Genomic DNA, 22,500 nt, shown 5'->3' with positions numbered 1-22,500 from the left:
ACCGCGCAAGTTAACTTAGGTGCTGCGACTGGTATCACGCAGGTATCGCGCAAGTATCACACAGGTATCGCGCAGGTATCACGCAGGTATCACGCAAGTATCGCGCAGCTGCGCTGCATTCATGACACCACTCATAACATACACAACAATTTTCCATGTACGCGTCACGCCAAGATTCGCGTCTTTGTCATCAGGAAAGAAGCGATTCGTGCTGTGACTGAGTGATTTTTACCTTAACGACATATGTGATCAATGAGCTATAATTACCGTAAACACGGTATGTACGCCCACGCGCGCACGCACCCACGCGCACACACGCACGCACACGCACACGCACACGCACGCACGCACGCGCACACACGCACACACGCACGCACACACACACGCACGCACGCACGCACGCACGCACGCACGCACACACACACACACACACACACATATATATATATATCTGTAAACTGGTTCATATTGAAATATATCTTATTTTTTTAACGTACTTCACACGTACAGTTTCGGATCCTCGAAGAGTCAGCGCGATCTTTATGCACGTGGACGCGTACGGTCCTGCGAATAGTGGCCCGCTCCGCGATTGACCGTAGTAGTCCGCGGTGACGGTCACAGGGATCTTTGGGGGCCCCGCCACGGTGTTCTGGCTATTGGGCTTCACAGGAGGTTGTCGTACGTGAGAGAGGTTTGTAGGACCCTTCCGTCTCTGTTCAATCATTAGACGGGGAGCTTCGTCTAATTTGATTGCGCCTCTTTGATCTGAACGTCTATGAAGAACTGCTTCTTTGCTGAAAGACTCTGGCGTCCGTCCAAATTTGGACCGGTGATTATTGTCAAGCCACCATGGTCCGTACTTCGCTGATTCCTTGTGTTACTTCCTCTGCGGTGATAGAGGGAGGCGTGAGCGCCAGGTAGCGCAGGCGGTGTTGGCGCAGACGCCTCCACGCTCCCTTTTGTGTTCTGACAGGCGGGTGCCGAACTTGGGCGACCGCTTTGGCACGCTCCTATATAACACTGGGGCAGCTCGAACACGCTAATCTCATACGACATATCCACATAATATATATATGTTATAGCTATTCTAGCAAACTCCCCGGACGGGTGTTGGATGATGTAATCGGATCTAGACGGCAGTCTTGAGAACAAACTTAGGAGGCAAATGAGAAATGTTTTACTGTCAGTGTGTTGTATGGCTGCAATGCGTGGTGTGTGTGGTGCCTGTGTGTGTGTTGTGTGTGTGTGTGTGTTTGTGGCGTGCGTGGCGTGGCGTACGTGCGTGCGTGCGAGCGTGCGTGGGTGTGGTGTGGTGTGCGTGTGGTGTGGTGTGGTGTGGTGTGCGTGTGCGTGTGCGTGTGCGTGTGCGTGTGCGCGTGCGGTGCGGTGCGTGTGCGTGTGCGTGTGCGTGTGCGTGTGCGTGTGCGCGTGCGTGTGCGCGTGCGTGTGTTCGTGCGTGCGTGCGCGCGCACGCGCGCGCGCGCGTGTGTGTGTGTGTGTGTGTGTGTGTGTGTGTGTGTGTGTGTGCCTGCGTTTGGTAGGTTGCTGCCTTTATTAATACGCACGTTGCATGGGGTGTCCTGTGCGTGGGCATGTAGTGGTGGTTTGGAAGTGGACAGTAGCGTTCTGCCTTCTTTTAGTAATGTTGCTGCAACACCACTGGATGCCGTTGTGAAGGCTGTGTATTCTAGGGAACGAAGTTTGCAGTTATTAGGTTGACTAAAGAAAATTCTCAGTGCCTTCTGGAGTATCAAGGAATACAATACTTGGCCGTGACTGCAGTACACAGTCGATGAAGACATTATAGACTCGTCTTTGTTGTGGTTTTAGAAGTGTCCCATTCAGTGAAACATATGTAACTTACATTGTAATTTATATGTTGTTAATATGGTTAGGCGTAGCCTTACGTTTCACACTTAGAGTTAAGGTGAAATTTTATCAAAATATCAGTACCCGTTATATTTGATAGATGAGGCCTCTGGGCAGGTATATGTATGTATTATTATACGTGTGTGGTCTCCCAAATCCCCGCATATGCCGCTCTGGCTATGGAAGCCTCGGCTCGCCTTCAGAATGCGCGGCGAGCCATCCCAACATGCACTGCGCACTACGACAGCAGCATCCATTTCGAAGTATTCGTTCTTTTGATATTTCACTTGTTTTTGAACGTTTCTGAACGTTCTATTCCAAAACCATACGAAAACCTTGACAACATATCCCTGTAACTGTCTGTGAGGGAAACTACCCGGTTCAATGCTCCATGATGAGATCATACCCGTCGCAAAACGGTCCTACCATCTTATAATATAGATATATTATTTTTCTTCTCCGTGTTTTTTTCGCATATTTATTTTAATTTTTGAGCTCATTGTGAAACCTTTGTCACCAGCGAGCACGTTCACGGTTCAGCTCTACACAACCAAGTTATGCGGTAATGTACGAATTCGAATTGTGCAATTATGAAACCTTTTCCCCACGTATGGGTAGACAAAATACGTTATTAATATGTATCATATGTGTTATGTATTATTTGGTCTGTATTATGTGTTATATGTTATGTGTTATGTATTAATATAAAATATTTTTTATTGTGCATTATGTATTTTACCTTGTGTATTATGCATTATGCATTACGCATCACGTAATATAGATTATATAATATGCATTACGTATTGTGTATGAGGTATTCGCTATCATCTATCATGAATCACGCGTTATCATGCATGTATTATGTGCTATGCATCATTTATTGCGTGTTGTGGGATATGGAACCTCCAGTGACTGCCCCCAAGAACCAAGCGCTATACCGCTATATGAGCATCGTAGTAATACGCTTCTATTGAATAATGTCTACACGGCTACAGGAAAACCCAACGCATAGAAATCGCTTGGAGGAATCACTGGCAGACACTAACCATGCAGTGTTTGCAATGATAGCCAAACGAAGACAGACATGAAGACTGGACATGCAGTATACCAACTGCCATATCTCATGTAAGGTTTAACTAGCTCATTGATCGATGCTATTGAGGTATATGGTTGACAGTCGACTATTTAAAACTCTATTTATCTGTATGACGACCTCGCTTCACTGATTGTTTGTCGATAACACGATCCGGTTTGTGGGTCATAAGCATGGAAAGAATGCCGATAAAATCGTCGCATACAACAAGTGAACTATATATATTTAAACCGACTATGTCATGAATAAATCGGAAAACTGCATAAGTGTAGACAAACTGAGTATCCCCTATTAGCCGACTTTTTACTGATTACTCCGGCACAACAATCGCCACAAATTGGTGCTGTTATCTTATAAACTATAACACAGCAGATGAGCAGCAAACGTGCGCCCGCCATCTTCAGATTCGCGACAATGGAACGTTCAAACGGTCCCAAAAAACAAGTGCGCGTACTATAGTTACGTAAGTAAAAAAGTTACGTGACGCAAATATTTATAGACTGGTACCTATCTCAAAATGTATACAAAAGCAACTAACCTAGTGGAGAGACAGCGTTCTGGTCTCGCGAGAGGAAAAATCACGCGTTATCGAAAATCTCAAATCTAAATTGAGATGCACATTTCTTCTTATTTACATTTGGTGTTATATGCCCGGAGTACCGGTAAGTATCAGAATGGTTGAGAAAATGTGAAAACGTTTGGTAAAAACATCAGAAATCTTTGCTGTAATATTTAGTGCTCTCCGGTCATAAGTCTATATGGGAAAACAATTCAGAATATCTGCGGCTATGTTATACGACTGACGCACGATTCCACGGGGAGTTGCTCGGCGCGCCGGGCTGACGCCATTAAAGTTTCAGCGTTCGCGCGACGCAACAAAGGCATCTGTGAGTCGATGAAGAATTTATGGCCGAGAAAAAGAGAGAAAAGAATTTCGGTTTAAATATTGCATGCACGACTCAAAACGGAGGAGTAGCAGGAGTAGGAGAAGACGTAGTACGATCCAGTACATAGTACGATGCCAGTGCTTCACCCTTACTCAGCATCAACGGTGTGTATTGGAAGCTATCAGGAATCCCAAAGGATGCAGACTGCGTGTGCGCGTGTGTGTCCATGTGTGTGCTTCCGTGTGGCCGTGTGTGCGTGTACGTGTGTGGGGTGCGTACGTGTGTGCATGTACGTGTGTAAGAAGAGCTAATCTACGCGCTCACAGTCTGTGCAGAGTGAGAATCCTTGACGTGAGTTAAGATCGGCAAACCTGCAGAAATTGAAAATGCAAATATAAAACGAGAAACGCTATTAGCGCCAAGCGGCGTTAATCGTACCATCATATACTCGCACATGCATAATTCTTTGTCCAGCCGCGATCAGGTGATTGTTGAAACTAGATGCAATATAAAGAATGCATTTTAGCAAATCCTTTGAATGGAAAGAGACGGGTGTGATGCCGGCGATGGAGAGGGCAGGTGTGGAAGGCGAGACACACGAGTGAACGAATAATTAGCAGCACGCATTGCATTGCTTAACATCGCTATAGCGTGTAATACAAGCGGAATCATAAAAGAGGGCCATTAAAAGCGTAGGAGGGAGCGAAAGAGCGAGACAAACCAGAGAAAGGCATGAAAAGCCTCTCATTAACGAAATTTCTCTTCTTTTTTCATATTCATCTATGACAGCTCAAGTAGTGGCACCGAACGTGGATGGGCCACATCTAATACATATTTGTGGAAGTTTCTCTGTTCGTCTGTTCTCGATTCAAATCAATATCGGCCACTCTGTATATGTCAAAGAATGGCCATTACATGTAACTTTGGATACATTGGAACATGGGCACATTAGATTTGACCTCCGAGGTCATCTGCCATCGCAAAACGAAAAAATGACGAAAAAATCATGCCCCTGCAACAACGTTCAATCAACGCACCCCTGTAGCAGCGGTAAATAAACCGGCCCATGCATGCAGACGGGATTCACTTTGCACTGACTTGCATGACTGTCAGGTCATTGTTGTAACAACATTCACCTTGCACAGACTTGATGCAGAGTGTGCAAGACTATACGTAGCGCTATTATAGACTATAGAGTATGATAGATAGATAAATAGATAGATAGATACATAGATAGATAGATAGATAGATAGATAGATAGATAGATAGATAGATAGATAGAGAGATAGATAGATAGATAGATAGATAGATAGATAGATAGATAGATAGATAGATAGATAGATAGATAGATAGATAGAATAGATAGATAGATATATAGATAGATACGATAGAGAGATAGAGAGATAGAGAAGATAGATAGATTAGATAGATAGATAGATAGGATAGATAGATAGAATAAATAGATGAGACAGATAGATAAATAGATAGAGAGATAGAGGATAGATAGACTAGATAAGATTAGAATAGATACATACTACAACATACATACATACATATCATCATACATACATACATGCATGCATGCATGCATGCATGCATGCATGCATGGCATGGCACGCACGCACGCACGGCGACGGGCACCGCACGCCAAACGCACGCGACGCAACGCCGAACGCACGCACGCAGACGCACGCACGCACGCACGCAACGCACGGCACGCACGCACAAGCAGACGCACCGCACACGATGGAGAGCACACACATAGATAGAGATAGAAGATAGAGATAGGTAGCTAGAGATAAAGCATAGATATGACTAGAATAGATAGATAAGATAGATAGAATAGATAAAGTAGGATAGAAGATAGATAAGATAGATAGATAGACTAGATAGATAGATCAGATAGATAGATAGAATAGATAGATAGATAGATAGATAGATAGATAGATAGATAGATAGATGATTGAGATAGATAGATAAGATAGTAATTGTTTGGGTATTTTTCTTTCAACAAAGTGGTCAGGAGTTGTTAGGAGCGTTCCCAACTTTAATGTCATTAATGGTCATAATAACATATATATATATATATATGGTCATGGTCATATATTAGTTTGTGGTTTAATGTCATTTAGGTTAGGGTTAGGGTTAGGGTTAGGATTATCAATAATTAATCATTAATGATATCAAAGTTGGGAACACTCTTATGGGAACATTACGCTTTATTTCCCGGGCAACGCCGGGTGTCCTGCTAGTAACTGCTAAAACTGTCAGAGCTGTTAAAATACGCAGCTGCACATCTCTCTATAGCTGCCGACCGCGTGCGCGTGGATCGATGTAAAACTAACACGTTTGTTTAATTCAACAATTTGTCGGAGGCAATGAAATAGCACTATCAGACGCATGCAATGCTGTACTTGCATAGCCATTATCTCAGAATCCTAAAGCATATTCAATAATAATAAATGATAATATTAACAATGATTATAATAAAATTACAATAATTACGTAGACGGTGATCGAACTCTAATCTACCAATATCGATATCACGATTTGCACGATATCACGAATTGCGCCTCGTCGGCCCTGCCAGAATCTGATTGGCGTTCAAAGTCACGTGACGTTGCTTGTAATTCGGAAAGCTAGCGCCGAAGCTACGAATGCTCCCTATCATTGTTAGCCTAATAGATATCTACTATATATATATATATATATATATATATCCTAACATGTTGTCCTAACTACTACGGTCAGCCTGATAACGCGTAGCTGAATCACAATCGAAGCCGACCGCTTTACATCCGGGTACTTACTGCAAGTCAGCGTCCCCTAACGGTACAATTGCGCGTTAGCAAATCTTTCAATTCGTTGTTGTTGCGCGATATTAGCGCTGAACAACGGGGATAATCTAGTGTTAGACCAAGGACTATGGCATCGCAGCATCCCATCGTGCGCTGCTTCCTTATATTTTTCTCGAGCCATATTATCCGCTCTGCACATTATCGACTCGGTTTTATTGAACGATTCTTGCAAATAGCAAACAAGTCGAATTGTTGGCGGCCCGTTGGACTGTTCCTGAGCTTCGTTCAATCGCCGCTACGCCGTGAAAAACGAGAGAGAGGTGGACGTCTACGGAGCGCTTTCTCGCCCTACACTGACGCGGGGATCTTGATAGTTGAAGCGAAACGAGGAAATTGGAGAGGAAGGATTGCAAGGTGAATTAGTTTTACTTGGATTGGATTGTTGGTGGCTCGCTCGATCGGTCGACGCTGATGCAAACAGACAAGGAAGAAGAAGTCGTAAGATTGCAGTAATATTCTCTACGCGTCTCTGCCTGAGTGCGCGCGTGATAGTCGGATCTGTATTGCGGGCTTTGGGGGCGGGGGCAGTTGCGTCGCTCGCAGCGTCTACAAGAGAAACTACTGCACAAACTAAGCGGCTTCCAGCGAAGCGCTGAGCTGTCGGCTACGTGTGGACGTGCATTAGCAATAATGCTCGGAGCTGGCGTATGAAGATATATTACTACGTCTTTCATTAAGTTAGATATTTCTTTTGCTCTATATTTATATATCAATACATCTAATTTATTTAGCTGAAAGAATATGATTAGTTGTGTTAAGTCTAATGCGCCAGCGTAATCAGTCGAATATAGCATTTTCGAACAGCCCTGTTCCCGGCTGACATATGTGCTATGTAGACCTATGTGTATTTAAATCAATGTTAATGCTTATTATATAGCACGGACATGACGTTTACCAGTGCAGGATATTACAGACTGTATATTAAAGTTCCCAACTACACTACCATAGTAGGCAGCCTAATGTGTTTACTTTATAATAATACCATTTGACACATATTTCCCAACGTTTTTACCGACTTCCCAAATTCAATTTTTAGCATAAATTAAAACAAAAGCGTAAATGTTCTTGAGATTATTTCCTACCTTTGTTGTTCGCCTATCTTGTACTGAAACGGGGTTATTTACTGTAGTATTGCTGTAAATTGTATTCAAACACGGTGTTGATCCGGAGGCTTTCGGCATGTTGTCACATCTGTGTAGGAATATTTTGTGGAGCGATACTAGCGACAACTGCTCCAATCCTCCGTTTTAATCAGTCAGTCTGTGTGTCTGTCTGTCCGTTTGTCCGTCCATCCGACTGTCCGTTCGCTCGTCCATCCGACGGTCCGTCCGTCCCCTCCCCCCATCCATCCACTCACTCACAGCCTGCCTGTGCATCGAATTGTAGTTTTATTACGAGAACAATCGCGCGCGAGTCATTTGAATCTACTAAGCAATTAACACAATCTCCCCCCCCCGTTGTTGTTGTTGTTGTTGTTGTTGTTGTTGTTGTTGTTGTTGTTGTTGTTGTTGTTCGTAACAGAGCAAACAATACTATACGCGATACGACAGCTGAATACTTTGTCTGGTTCGTGGAACCGGTGACCCTGGCTTAACTGCGGCCGCATCGTCTGATTTGATGACAATGCCGATAACGATAGCGATGGATTGCGCTAGAGACCACGCCAATGCCGATGACGATGGATTGTCTCGTGATGTTGGGCCTTTGAGCAATGCAGTATTCATACGGCCGTATTCACACTTCTTATAGTGTAGACTCGTCTAGACTACTATAGTGTATAGTATAGGTTAGGACCCGTATGAGGCTACGTCACGCCGGTACCTTATTGGAGCAACAGCATTCAGCGCGAACCAATATTACGCACTGCCTGTCTTTGCCTATAGTTAAAAGCTAAAAAGCCGGACGGCTATTCAGCTAGGGTCTTTATCGCGCCTCGGGCAATTTCAGATCTCATCTCGACAATTGCCCGTTTTACTGGCACATTGATCTAGCCGACACACTAGCTTGGCACATTGATCTAGCAGACACACTAGCTTGGCACATTACTAGCACATTGATCTAGCAGACACACTAGCTTGGCACATTGATTTAGCAGACACACTAGCTTGGTCGGTTTGACGCCGGATGACACACGACGACGTCTCTCACAGCTCGGAAACATGGCGACCGGCCGAGCTGCTCGAAATGATGGGCATATGTTTTCATGAAACAGAGTATCCGCGTGACGTCAGTGTACGTCAGTGGGACGTCAGTGGCTATCTGACACGCGTATATAAGATAGCCGAGTCGGTTTATAGTTAGTGTTAGGGTTGGGGTTAGGGTTAGGGTTAGGGTTAGGGTTAGGGTTAGGGTTTTTGCATCATTCCTTGATATACGGAAAGTCTGATGCGGAAGTTGATATGCGTAGTATGGAATATGACCATGCGCAACAACCAGCACCATCAGCAGGCTGTATGCATTCAACTTCGGAGATAGCCGAGTTCGTGCGTGACGTGCACTGACGTCACGCGGATACTCTGTTTCATGGAAACATATGCCGACCGCTCGAAATTCGAATCGTGTATCGGGGAAAAATACTCATTTTTCCGGAAATAGCCGAACGGTAGTAGGGCGCAATTTCGGGATCGCTCGGGTCCATAATACACATGTGTACACACGCATTGTGAACCATAACCCTAACTCTAACCCTAACCCTAACCCTAACCCTAACCCTAGCCCTAACCCTAACCCTAACCCTAACCTTCATCCTAATCTAACCCTAACCCTAACCCTAAACAGAAAAATAATAAAATAAAAAAACATAACCAAATACCCTGGTATGTAAAATGAGTATTTCTCCCTGGTGCAATAATCGAGCTGCTCAGCCTTCTTGCACGCAATGGCGGTGGAACTGAGCTGACGTTAGCCCACGATTTACGGGTGTCGCGGCCAGACACCGACTTGAAACGGGCGTCCGGTTAACCTGGCGCAGTGGAACAGGTCCAAAGATGGCCGTCGATGCACCGGCGTCACGGGAGTGCACCGAACTGAAACTGGCCTCCGATTCTTGGGACTGTGGTACTGAGCTGAAGGTAGCATTTGATTTGATTGGATGCTGATTGTTGGCTCAGTAGATCAGTGATCTTACATAACGGTCGTGCCACGGTCAGAACGGTTACCAGAGTTAACCTTAGGAATAAAATTACTACTATGCTAAAACATAGGACGAGTATGACGATACTAATCACGATAATGTTGCGATTTTTTATCAAGGATTCAGGCCAAAATTTAGGATTAGAACCAATCTTAGAGCTAATAGTCGTTCTGGCAACAAACCGCCACACTTATATTACCAGAAGTAGACCAGATTAGACTATAAACTAACCAGGCAAAAGACAAGGACAGATAAGTCTAGGCGTCTAGATTGGACTATGTTAGATATATAAGATTTAAAATCTTACGCATACGAATTTATCGTGTGGGTTTTAGCATTACTTATTAAGTCAAGTCAAGCTTCATAACAGGCTGCTGAGGGTTCGCCCCAGTATAATTTCTCCGCTAAATTCCGGAATGGGTTAAACGAGCGCATGCATTTACCATATTTTCTGAATTCTCGTCCACAGAAACGCGCACAGTGTAAATCCATTTAAACGCGCAATGAAAACGATCGTAATAACTCACTCCTAGCACGAATAACACATCGCCTTCTCGCTACTGTCTTTAATTTTTACAAACACGTGTAAATAAACACAGCAACGTTATTACGTGTCAATGAATTACTTTCTCAGTATAGGCCGTATCGATCTACTGCGTATGCCCTCACTCACTATTCATTTTCTAGCTGCAGCAACAGAACTAATACCCCAACGTGCAGAATTTCTAAACACATACGGAACATATCCCAGAAACGCGACACGGGATGTGGAAATAATATTTGCTTTGAAAACTCGGAGGCGAGCAGACACGGTTAGCGACAGCCATTTTTAAAAGGCACGGGAAATATAATCAATACATAGAAGCGAACGTTTTTACGGAGGACAGTAACATACTGCTGAGATACCAGCATCAGCGATGGAAGCAAAGTTATTGTATTTTCGTGTGCGTTTTTATGGTTCTGTGTCAGAATGCAATTTAAAAAACTCGATTTTAGCTCATCTGACACAGTAAGATACAGCTTGTAGAATGTCATGGTCGTCAGTCCGTACCTTTGTCAAGAATATGGGCACAAATCTAAACGGCTTGGCGTCCAGTGTTGATATTCGGGACATAGGGGGGGGGGAGGCAATCCGAAAAGACATTAGGATGTCGAATCAGGGGGTGAAGGGTTAAAGGTTAGAAAGGGGAAAGAAAGGGGAAATATTTTACCCCTTAACTTAAGGTATGAGAGGAAATATGGAATTTGCGCACTGTCGCTCTGTGGCACTTAATTAATACTCGCCTGCAAAACGTACATCCAGACTGGCACAAGTGATGGGAGCTGATCTTATACTATAGTGCCAGTTACTTATGTTGTTGTAGGTAATATCTCATTTCAGCGGTCATTATGTAATAGATTGTAATAATTTATTAACTGTCTCGTACTCATTACAAATTTACAGCTATCTAAACGCTAGCAAACGATTAGCTGAGTACCAGCCAACCGTTTTCAGTTTATTGTTGGTGAAAAGTAAAGACAATTTAAAGTCTTGCATATTAGTGTGCGAAACAATCGATATCGTCTGAAAATCTAATCATATTTGAAGCTATTCATAATTCACATGCCTCTAACAAACCGACTTTCTAGCAGCGAATTTCCGTATTGTCTGAGTAACAAATCAAAATTCTCCTGCGCGAGATATTTATTTTAATTTGGAAATTAATTGAAACCGTCGCTAATTTTCAGGAAGCTTATTGAAACCCTGACGTTCTTTTTCTGATAATTAACACGACGTCACGCAAATTTTTGGCCCAGCGACAAGCAAGATTCCTTTATTCTAAGGAATCAATAGATATAAGCTAATCAAGCAAAAGACGTGCATAATTGAATTCTTAGGGTTGAAAAACATCACAGAAGAACAGCGAAACAAAACACTGCGTTTTCCCAATCCATATACAATGGTAATGATGAAATAACTTTATAATGGTATTTAATAAAGGCGCAAAACATCCCAGCATGGCCACTGCACTCTGCGGAGCTTGTGGTAACGACGTCAGGGGCGCTGCTGTTTGCCTGAGATCTGCTCCCATATCTGCTCCTATGGCTGTATTTGAACACTATCTGTGCTTGCCATGAGATGTATTATATATGCGCGAGCAAACGCGGCTCTGACAGCATATCAAAGAAAACCCCTCGCCTTGCGTGTACATACTGTGGTCACGTTTTCCTGTTCTGCTTAAGATATTGAATGTCAAAGGAGACAAGATAGAACGCCGTTCTCTTATTGGAATTCAACTGTCGAGTTCCATCACGCAACTTTAAATCACGGCCTTTCAAACTGCCGGCAGCCATAGACCTGATCAGTGAGACGACTCACCCATGACGCGTACGCTTGATAGGAGAATTACGCAGAACTAGCTGTGATAAGTCAGTCTATACTATTCAAGACGTTATATGCTCGTTGAAAGTCACTCGTGCACGTGACAGCAAGTTAACTTTGAAGACTTGAATGAATGTGCTTTACTCGGAGGAGAAGACAATGTAGAAAGGAGTTTATGTATAGACGCTGAATGGTAATGTTTTCTTGGACTTTGATTTGCCGCTAGATTAGGTATGGCCTGCTGTAAAATCAGACACGACATGGTCACGTCAAATATTGATACACCTGGTAGGCCCGTATTAATCATACACGATTATTCGACGAGGTATTATTAGCTCTTGACACGTTATATATCTCTCTGTCTCTGTCTCTGTCTCTCTCACACACACACACACACACACACACACTCTCTCTCTCTCTCTCTCTCTCTCTCTCTCTCTCTCTCTCTCTCTCTCTCTCTCTGGGAGGCGTATGAGTATGCGTGCGTTGGACGTGTCCGTGTGCGAACCTGTGTGTGCATGTGTGCGTGCCCGTGTGAGTGTTCGTGTTTGTATGTGCGCGCGCGTGCGTGTGTTGGTTACATTGGTGGCGGCAATGTAGAAGGGCGCGTGTATATACCCCTAATGTTGCTGCCTTGTTGTTCCTATATTTTACACGACCTAGTCGGTGATTGACGCACTGTCTTGCTAGTAAACGTTCTCCTGATTCTAACCTTATTTAATCTAACGCACTCCCACGATGATTGTATAACGGCACCAGCTACTCCATTCACACCGTCTCAGCTATTCGGCACGTTCACGTCGCTGTGCAGTCTATCCGTCTATAGAGACTTCACAGCAGCGCATAATTTGCCGATGCGGACACACATTGTGGTGTAGCATGGTGTACATCCCCCATGGCAGCCATGCACCCTCATTCTACATTACGCATAGACAATAAGGGTCGAATTCCCATACTCATGCGCCCTGATGGGTATGTCTGTGGCCAGGCGCAATGTAAAAATAGCGTTGTGTGCTTAATTAGGGAGGATCTATATAACATGCTACAGCGATGCAGTTGCAGTGTACGTTCCATTATGCCACAGCACGGACGATTCCGTCGGTTAATTATAACGCACACGCACGTCGCCATGTTCGTAATTCGTGTATGATACATACGCTTATTCAAATTGCGCACCGGGTAGAGCGCTCACAGAGGAGTGTGTGATGAGGGAGATAGTAAAATAGACGGAGAATCAAACCGGTGGACACACGTTCCATACGCGAACGTGAGCGAGAATGTAACTATTACAAAAATTTCAGCAGATGACATACACCACACAAGCGTGCCTAAAAACTGAATTCAACGACGTGTTTTATTCCATGTCGTGGGCCGTGTAGTTTACATTAGCACTTACGAATGGCTGCGTGAGCTCAATCGTTACTTATTGAATTTGTACGGCTGCATTAAGTACGTGCGTGTATATACAAGCACGCGACAATTTTCCTATTGGCTATACGTCTACTGCTATGTATCGAATGGTTTTGTATAACGACGATATGGTTAAAACACTGCGTGCGTGATCACAGTCAAAACCTGCATGAATTCTTGTATAACAGGATAAAGGTACGTGAAATCTAATTTTAGATTCGATGATACAGCCGTCGTTATCCGAATTATAGCTTGCGCTTCTGCAATTCCAACGTCACCAAGCCCGTTTAACGTCCCTAATAGCAATATTTCTACCATCATCTACATGTATACGTTGATCCACTTTACTCAATATCGTCGAACCATAGCGCTTGTTTAAAGTAATGATTTCAAACAGTCTTCCTGACCGTTCTATTGCTTGCGTAACACCAAGTGTCTAAAGTAAAGCTACCATTTCTTAGGACGCTCATACATCGTTATTTTCACAAAAGTGTACAACGATTGAAATCCGTTTTGTTTTCGTCCTGTTGAAGTGGTTACTTGATGGTGCCACTTGTTCCTCACGAGACCCCATTCCTGTACTTTGACATGGTGACTTGAATTAAGTAATAGAGATGTTGTACCAGTCTAGAACCACAACGTCACCGAACGAGTTGCACTTTTGTCTCGTGGTTGCCGATTTCAAGGTAATTGTCGCTATACGATAGAATCTGGCCGCATAGTGTGCTATTTTATGTACCACAACAGCATAAACTCATGATAATTTCTATACTGAAGTAATCAGTAACATGCTCGCTATTAGGTGAGACTATCATTCGTTATAATTATCTCGATTGTGCAGTTATTTATTAAATAATTCCTTTAAAACCATTATAAGTGATCGAACTGAAACCTAGATCCGTGGGCTACTCAGTTAATTTGTTCAGTTACATCACAGTTCATTTTACAATAGTTCCCCGTAGGTCAAATCGCGATACACATATTGTTAGCACATGTTCCACTCACATGCATTCTGTACATCAAAACCACAGCCTTGAAACGAGATGTTCACATGTTTTTTACCACCTGTTTTCAGATTATCCCGACCGTTCTAATACTTACCGGTACTCCTTACGTAACACCAAGTGTATATAGTAGGATTAACATGTCCTAGACCACCCGCACATCACTATTTTCAACAATCCGTGCTCCGATCTACATTTCAAGTTTTAATTGATTTATCAATTAGATTTGTTTAAAAATGTTAATAAAACTAGCGCGTGCTCTTTGCTCTCGCGAGATGCTATTAACCAAACCCTGTCTCCACGTTTTGGTGTGGGCGGAGTCATCGTTGCCAAGGTAATAACATTTTTTCCCGAAACATTCTAGAACCTGTAACTTCTGCAGTTTTTACCCAATTGTCATGAAATTTATATTTGTATTAAAAATTTATATTAAAATTTATATTTAAAAATTTAAAAATAAAAATAAAAATTTAATATTTGTATTAAAATTTCCATTTTAAATTTATATTTAAATTTATGATTGTCATGAAATATATAGACATGTTATATCGGCCCTGTGTGCCAAATTCCATGACAATCGGGTAAAAACAGCACAAGTTACAGGTTCTACAATATTTCCACAAAAAATGTTCTTACCATGGCAACGATGACTCGATCCGCCCACACCAAAAACGATTGGCGTCTTCGCTTTACCATAACGCACCACTGCACCCATACCCCCCCCCCTGTGTGTATTCCATATACTTGCACATCTGAGGCAGACCAGTTGTCTAACAAACCTTTGTCTTTGTGACTTATTTAACTTTACCTGCCTTCTACGTCCTTACAGAGATATTCCATTTATACTAGATCACGGGGGATACATGTAGTTGGCGACAACTGCTCGTTTCTAGTTATATTTCGAGATCTCTCACCCTTAATTTGTCCTGATGCCTACTTCCCCAGTACCGAGCCTCGTACCTTCCCTATACATCGCACCCTGCATTCCGTTTGTCTTAACCCCACTACCTCATCCAGCTGCATCATTAAGCCCATACCTACTCCGATACCACTAGACACCCCCGTGTATCCACCCCCATATCTCTTCCACATGCACTTATGCGTCAGTGTGCGGCAGCGCGCGCGGTGTACATGTGTGTTGCAGAGGAACATTTGCACGGCATTTACAGGAAATTGTCGGCAATAATAGGCGAAAGAGAGTAGAGAAACATTAAGACTTTGGTAGTAAATAGATTTCGTATTTATTTAGCATTATATTTTATTGAAACACTCCAAGTGCCTGTGATCTCTTCCGTCTCACTCGAGCCCCATCCCATATATCTCCCCGGCTTCCCCGTATCTCCCTCGCATCACGTACGGTACCTCCTGCGCCTTCCCCGTACCCCCTATCCCGCTTAACGGTATCTTCTCCCCTTGATACAATCATGTAACCCGGCAAGAGTAGGGGTACTCTTCTTGGGTTACAACATGGTGCCTACTCCTTCGCCTGCCCGTACCGCACCCGTATCCCGCACCTTCCCTACATCCCCATGCACCTCCTTCCGAATCCTCTGTACCCCGCTCTATGTTCTCCTCGTATTTCCGCATTTCACACATCTTCCCTGCACCATATTCCCCCCGGACCTCACCTCGTACATCATCGCCCAAGAGTGCGTGCCCTCTTGCCGTACTGCTGCCCGTCACACGAACCGCTGCGTATTTTCCGTTTGCTGACAGACGCGCGTGTGTTTCTAAATTCGTTAGCGGAGAAATCTTTTACTTGTTGTGATGGTTTCGAGCGATAAAAAGCGATAAAGTTGAAGAGCTGGCGTGCCGCCGCCACTCTCCTAAAACATGCAATGTTTTAGTATGCCCCATGCACGCTCGCAAACGCATCTTTTGTTCTGCCCTCTTTTGACAACAAACACAATCGACCAACAGATGTAAGCGATAATGGAAGTGCAACCTGAGCACGCCTGTCTATTTATAAATACACGGGAAAGTAGTTTCCCGTTCGGAGCGCGGGTTATCAGAAGTAAAGTACAGGAATTTCTTAGGTTATTCTGCACAGCCTAGATATTTTTTATGATGAAATAAATATGATTCTATGATGATGATACGCGTGTGCCAGAAATGAAATGCCCATCCCTGCCGTATTCGGCCGTTCATTAACATCGTAATTAAATAGTATAACATATTGGTGTACGTCCAACGCAAGAGTTCTATATTTTCATGCGAGGGTGTACAACGTATTTTATACGGCGAGGCTTCGAATTTCCGCGCGTGCAAACGTTTGCACATGCAATTTACGATTTCCGAAGGGCTTTCACCGAAACGGAGAGAAGCGAGTAGGCCTACTCTGCTCAGTGAAAAATATTTGCGCACACATTTCTGCGTGAAGGTATATTTTTCCACATTTGTTCCCATGTTCGACGAACATGGGAAACTACTCTACTAACGTAGTGATTAGTAATGTCTCGCCTCTTTACCCGTCTAAGGGAAGGAGGGCTGGTCTCATGTTAGCCACTCAAAACCATTGAATGTAGGGTCTGGGGTCTGAGTACCACATTGGTTCATGATATTGAGCCATTTTACCAGGCTTCATTCCGATTAACTGCAGACGTCGTGTAAACAAGGGGCCAGCATGACTACAACGACAGGATGCTACAATGCTGTAATAACCACACTTTGTAATGAAATCTATGTTACAAAAACCTTTAAAAAAAAGTCGCCAAGGCTCTGTAATGCAACATTAAATCCAAACACAGAAGGATAAATTTGAATCCAATATAATTCTATGCGGTTCTCCATTGCTACAGCAAGAGCTTAGGAGTAATGCCAGCAACCTCAACTAAGAAAACAATTCCTGTTACAAAAGCAGCGGTGCCCCGTTACGCTCTAGCGAGAGCCAGAAGAAGATGTGAACATCATCTCCGCGTCTTACGGTACGGCGATACTACGTCGTACGTTACGATAGGCGAAGTAAACTCTCGGTTCTTGTTGCGCGTGGCGGCAGCGGTGCAAGAACGATACGTTACGATACGTTACGATACGTTACAATACGTTACAATACGTTACGATAGGCGAAGTAAACTCTGCGTTCTTGCTGCGCGTAGGGGCGGCGTCGCAAGAAGAAGATGGGGAGCGAGTGGGGCGATGCGGATGTATGACAGAATAAAGTACAGCCATCGATTTCCGATTAGCTTGCTAAATGCAGAGAAGTATGGCTGCGCGATCGATTTGATGATGCCGTCGCTTCCATCGTACTGTTGGACATCGATGATCGATGAGCTGGCAGAGCTTTACTGAGCAGGTCTTCCATAAGCAATGCTTCCCTGAACAGGGCTTCCATATTAGGAATGCTTCCCTACACTACATTGACAGGAGCTTCACTAGGCAGGGCTACACCGATAAAGGTTATACACTGTCAGTGCGGCTTCACTGAGCAATGCTTTAACAAGCAATGCTCCGCTCAGCTAGGCTTTATTAAGCAAAGCTTCGTTTAGCTTGGCTGACTGGCAGTGAGCAAGGCCTGAGTTAGTAGAGTTTTGGTGAGCAAGGCCTCAGTTAGTAGAGTTTAGTGAGCAAGGCCTCAGTTAGTAGAGTTTAGTGAGCAAGGCCACAGTTAGTAGGGCTTTAGTGAGCGAGGCCTCAGTTAGCAGGGCTTTAATGAGCAAGGCCTCACTTAGTATAGTTTAGTGAGCAGGGCCTCAGTGTGTAGGGCTTCGGCTGGAGAAGGCTTCTGTAAGCAGACCGTCTGTTTTAACAGGGCTTCACTGGGCACAGTTCAGTTAGCAGGACTACACCTGGCAGAGGTTCACTGTGTTAGGCTTCCCTGAGATCATCATCAGTTTCGTCATCATCATCATCATCATCGTCGTCGTCGCCGTCGTCGTCGTCATAATCATCATCATCATCATCATCATCATCATCATCATCATCATATATCACCGTCATCATCATTATAGTCGTTAGTCGTCGTCGTCGTCGTCCTCATCGCCGTCGTCGTCCTAATCGTCGTCGTCGTCGTCATCATCGTCATCGTAAATTATCACCACACGATAGGGAATTTTTGTCATTCATCATTTTCTTATTATGTGTGAGATAACGATATTTTATCGGTGCTAGGATTAGTGAAGAACTAGCGATGCCGCAATAATTCATCCCCAGTTTAAATAACTTTGCGCGCGCTCACGGGACACTGCCTCGAATGGCTTTCTTATCACGGTTTCTTCTCATTGTGCATAAGCAATAATTGTACAGCCAGATGCCGCGAATGTCCATTTATATATGCGCACGCACGCTGTTAAGGACACTGTTAGGTTTCCGGGCCGGTAATACTGTAAAGGGCATTGCAACATAACTACTCATTTAATTCAATCAAACTCATATCAAGAGATGTCTCTCTACTTTCTCGATAAATTTTTTTTTTTATAAAATTGTGAATTTATACAAAAACATGATTTTTTTGCTATTTCTCAAAAATAGCAAAAAGTTGGGACCTAAACTTTTAACCGTAAGTTGTTCATAATATGAACTAAAGAAGGCTTCCTTAAATTTTTTTTAAATGTTTTAATTTAGGAAATAAGTTAAAAAGATGTACAATAATTTGTAGTGAATTTCTAAACGCAACAATTTCGTAAACAAAGAGCCGTAACTCATAAAATATAATATGAAAAAACAATTCCAAGAATTTTTTTTCCTTTGATATGTTAGCATTGAAACGTAACAAAAGATTTTGGAATCGGAGTTGCGAGTTTCGAGAAATAGCGCTTGAAAAATTACCTACTTTAGCATTTTTAACAACCGAGATACCAGCACTTTTCTAAATTTCCCATCATTGAATGCCTGTGTTAAGAATTGATTAATGCGGGGATTTGGAACTGTTTGGAAGGGTACATACATAATTTCTACGTATACATAGCTGCCCATGGCTGCGATCTATCAAATAAAGTGGGAATTTAAATTTCGACCGAAATTCACCTCCCAACCCTTACATTATCCTTAACGCGGCGTTGTGGATGATAACCGACTCTCTCCGACTCTCTTCCATAACTCTCTCACATATTTCTTTGCCGTACGCGGTAACTCTCTCTGTGTGTATGTGTATTTGCATGCGCATATGTGCATATATATCAGGAGCTAATAATGACAAATTTGTCATTATTAGCTCCTGATATATTTATATATGTGTGTGTGTGCGTGCGTGCGTGCGTGCGTGCGTGCGTGCGCGTGCGTGCGTGCGTGCGTATGTGTGTGTGTGTGTGTGTGTGTGTGTGTGTGTGTGTGTGTGTGTGTGTGTGCGTGCGTGCGTCCGTGCGTGCGTGCGTACGTGCGTGTGTGTACGCGTGTGCGTATGCGTATATTAACGGAAACAGTACACATTGCGGTACGCTGAAGATGCGAGCTAATGCTGGGAATTACCGTTCACTTTGCCCTTGGCTCACTGATTGACACCTAATTACCAGTACTTGACTCAATTACGTGACTCGCCCGTGTATGATTCTAGAATGAGTAAGTCACTAATAGGCAGCACGGCTGCGGGCGGCACGCATACGATTCATGACAGTCGTGATAACGTGCGTGCGCTGGACAGCTCTCGTTCGTCTAAAATACGAAAATACTGAGCAGCGCCTCGCAAATGCAAGTCTCACCACAGACTTGCTGACTGTTGACATGCGTACGCAGCACGTATTTGTGTAAATGATACACGTAATATACACTTCGATCCCAGATGTCAGCTTATATATAATTATATATAATACTATAGCAAATTTAAGCTTATATATATATCAAGAGTAGGATAATAGGGAGAGAGAGTAGACACCGTTTTCACAGCGTTTTGCATAGTTTTTCAACTTGAAAATATTCTTCAATAGTGGTGAATAATATATATTCATACTTTACCTTGTTTCCTTAATAATATGACACCACCAATTTACCTGAAAATCGTATGTTCTTCAAAAAAGTTCTTTGAGTACGACACGGTTTCACACAGTTTTCCCAAATGTTTGCATCTATTCGGCGAATGTTTATACGCGGCGGCAGCACCAGGTTGTAACTACGGGACGCTGGGGGCTGTTGGGGATATTAGGTAAGCACAGTAACAGCACTTGTTTCGCTTCCTTATTATCAGGAACACGATGGCAACACAGCTAAAATCAGCTGCTAGCTCGCCGTGAGCACACATTTATTTCTAGGAGGCATACAACAGTAAACCTCCGCATATTGTTCACCGTTGCACTATTTCGTCTCTAGAAAAGGCCTTTTTGTGGATTTTTTTTGCGGAAATTCGGCACTAGAGTGCAATAATTTGCATTATGCACGCAAGTTAGATGCCTCGTGAACGTCTAGACAGCATTAGAAGTAAAATTGGTCTTGTTGTGTATTCGTGACATTCCGTCAGGTGGCGTGGCCACAGCGACCGGTTGGTCATTTTTGTGTTTGAAATGTGTTCAGACAACTTTGCAGAAATTCGCATCATAGAGCTGGGAAAAGTTTCGAGCGGAGCATAGAGCACGAATCTGTAGTTATTTAACATGAATAAAATGTATGTTGTGTAAGCGAAGTAACAGTGTGAGTATTTTTAATTAATTTCTGTTCGGTGCTTATTCAGGCCTGCCGCCTATGGACGCCCTCTACTGTTGTTCACCAACTCTAGCACGCTGGAAACGCTACACGCTGAATACAATTCGATGCCTAATATCCCCAACAGCCCCCAGAGTTCCGTCATAGACAATAGAACACTAATCCGATAATAAACTTTAGCCGCTCAGATGCGAATGGTTGGGAAAACTGTGTGAAACCGTGTCGTATTCAAAGAACTTTTTTGAAGAACATTATTATGTTATATAATTATATGGACTCTTGATAATACTATAGCACATTAAAAGTCAGTGATGTGAATTTGCTCGCTCGCTCAGATCATGCGTATAATTCCAATACGCTTGATAGTTATATCAAAGTCAAAAATGCTCGAGCGTTTTAGATTTTTAACAAGGGTAAACGCATATTCATCCAGTGTAAAATTGAGGATAAACGCAGTGCTGCTTGTATTTTTCTGTTCAATACACACACAAAAAGGTGGCGTGATTCAATGAGATGCATAGCTGTGACGGTATGCTAATACTAAAGCTAACCGTTACGGATCTATATAAGCGTCAGTGATCGTTAGCTCATCGTGTTTCCTAGACCTACTTCTTCTTTGCGGCATTAACCTGTCTTTGGTGAGGACTTTTGTACAAACGTGTACATGTGTAAATGTTGAATGTGTGTTGTGTGTGTGTGTGTGTGTGTGTGTGTGACACACACACACACACACACACACACACACACACACACACACACACACACACACACACACACACACTTGTGTGTGCGTGTGTGCGTGTGTGCGTGTGTGCGTGTGTGTGTCTGTGTGTGCAGGTGTGTGCGCGCGTGGTGCGTGCGTGCGTGCGTGCGTGCGTGTGTGTGTGTGTGTAATCATTTCATCATCGTATCGTAGCCCGTTCATTGGTCAGCAGAAGAGCGACGTCACGAGCCTAGCTTATCGCGATTGGCTACCCATATATTTGCTCGCCCTTCCTGCTCGCACATATACTTAAGCTTCAGTTTCACGCAAGCGTAGTCACAGTGGCGTCTGAAATCACCCTAGAGAAACTTCCAGGTTTCTATTCCAGGTCGCGCATTGCGTATACATACATATATATATATATATATATAATACTATGTCGCATGATGCAACCCACTACCTGGTCTATCTCACCTCGCGTATATGGAAAGCATTTTGTACCAAAAAGCATAAAACCTAGTTTTAGACCTTGAAACCGGGATTTAAGGTCTTAAACCCGGTTTAAGGTCTAAACTAGGTTTAAGGTCTAAGACCTAGTTTTAAGCTCTTAAAAC

General features: G+C 43.3%; 1 protein-coding gene across 1 annotated transcript in view; it reads left to right on the top strand.

Moving 5' to 3' along the window:
- The window catches only part of LOC106804758 (43 kDa receptor-associated protein of the synapse-like), a 57,101-nt gene that overhangs the window by 5,261 nt on the left and 29,340 nt on the right, over positions 1-22,500 (top strand). The gene's annotated exons all lie outside the window — the stretch shown is intronic.

Source organism: Priapulus caudatus, unplaced genomic scaffold (assembly GCF_000485595.1).
Source record: "Priapulus caudatus unplaced genomic scaffold, Priapulus_caudatus-5.0.1 Scaffold86, whole genome shotgun sequence".
NCBI lineage: Eukaryota > Metazoa > Priapulida > Priapulimorpha > Priapulimorphida > Priapulidae > Priapulus > Priapulus caudatus.
This window is presented reverse-complemented; position numbering and strand designations above follow the sequence as displayed.